This window comes from Triticum dicoccoides, chromosome 6A (assembly GCF_002162155.2).
Source record: "Triticum dicoccoides isolate Atlit2015 ecotype Zavitan chromosome 6A, WEW_v2.0, whole genome shotgun sequence".
NCBI lineage: Eukaryota > Viridiplantae > Streptophyta > Magnoliopsida > Poales > Poaceae > Triticum > Triticum dicoccoides.
In genome coordinates, this window is record NC_041390.1 from 46,075,292 (window position 1) to 46,077,259 (window position 1,968).

Consider the following 1,968-nt stretch of genomic DNA (forward strand, 5'->3'; position numbering starts at 1 on the left):
TCCGGACAAAGAGCGCATTTGTTGCTCAGTGCGGGGTTCTGGTTAGGGACAAGATCCCGATAAGCATCTAGCAGTGGTTTAAGCCGGCTACAGAAGACCCTAAGGTGTCTTATGTCAATGATATGCAGAAAAATGATCTTTGGACTGAGCTGAAGTCAAATTTCACCCTACCGCCAGAGGATAATCCAGAGAACCTAGTTAAAGAGAAATTAATCAAGTCTTTTTCTCTGAAGAGGATGGCAGAACTATTCAGGAGGTGGAAGAAAGAGCTGAATAAGTTTGTCGAAAATAATGAGACACCAGAATTCAAGGGCAGATATTAGAAGATCAGAGATCACTGGCCCGCATTTGTGGCCCACAAGACATCGGAAAAGAGTAAGAAGATGTCGGCGACAAACAAGCAAAATGCTATGAAGAAGAAGCTTCACCATCGCACGGGGTCAGGTGGCTACCTCGTAGCCCGGCCTAAGTGGTCCAAGATTGAGAATGATCTGGTTCATAAAGGGATCGAACCAGAGACAAATAACTGGCCAGACCATTGCCGGACTTGGTTCTTCGGGGCTGGCGGAACCTTGGACCCTGAAACAGGGAAGTGCATTTGGACGAACGATCAAATGGACATACCAGTCAGTAAGCTTAAGCAGTATATTGAAGCAGCGCAGGAAGGGACGTTCTTTCCAGACAGAGAGAACGACGAGCTCACAATGGCCCTCGGGAATCCTGAGCACCCTAGACGGACACGAGGCACGCCAGGCTCCATTCCGTGGAAGGTTGGGTTTCCGGACGCAGGTGGTTACAAATACCATGAGAGGAGGAAAAAAGTGCAGTAGAGCCAATTGCAGGCGCTGCAAGCAAGGGTAGACGCGATAGAGGAACGAGAAGCAAATCGCAGCAAACATACTGCCGAAGCCTCCCCTGAAGCTACCCCGCCATCTCAGCGCAGAAGCAGCGTGGCTTCCACCAAGCTGCTTCAGCCGGAGCATGCCTTGACGGCTCCTGCCAGCTATCCCGTGGATGCTATCATGGAGGATCAAAATTGCCACCTTATGACGCAATGGATGAATTTGAAGGTCAAGGCGGCTGTTGGCTCTATTTATACTACTGAACCCGGCGCAACTTTTCACTGCCGGCCGATTCCAGAAGGATATGCTAGGGTGATGGTGGATGAGATAATGGAGGGATTTGAGGACCTCCAGCTTGACCACCTGTAACGCCCCAGATATAATTTCCATATTTGTATCCAACTCTTGCCGTCTCCGGCGCTAAGTTATATTTATTTCTCGGGTTCGGGTCTTTGTCTCCGTGTGTTGTTTTTCTTTTTCGTGCATCTCTTATCATGTCATCTCGTGCATTGCACTTGCATACATGTTCATCTCATGCATTCGAGCATTTTCCCCGTTGTCCGTTTTGCATTCCGGCACTTTGTTCTCCTCCGGTGGTCATTTCTAGTCTTCTTTCGTGTGTGGGGTTCAAACATTTCCGGATTGGACCGAGACTTGTCATGCGGCCTTGGTTTACTACCGGTAGACCGCCTGTCAAGTTTCGTATCATTTGGACTTTGTTTGATACTCCAACGGTTAACCGAGGGACCGAAAAGGCCTCGTGTGTGTTGCAGCCCAACATCCCCCAAAAATTGTCCCAAAACCCACCAAACTCTGCTCCATGTCCTAGAGCTTTCGATCACGATCGCGTGGGCGAAAACCACACCTCATTTGGACTCTCCTAACTCCACTTATGCCTATTTAAACACCCCCCATTTCGGATCTCGTCTTCCTCCCCGTCCTCCTCCTAAAAAAAACAGATCTCCTTCCTCCGTCGTCGACGGACGTGTCCGGCCCGCGCCGGACAGCGTCCGCTCCACCCAGCCGCCCGCCTCAGCCAACACCGCCGCGCCACGTGTCCCGGGCGGGCGCCCACATCGCCGCAGTCGCGCCGGCCCGCCCGAGCCCGCGGGGAGCCCGCCTCCTC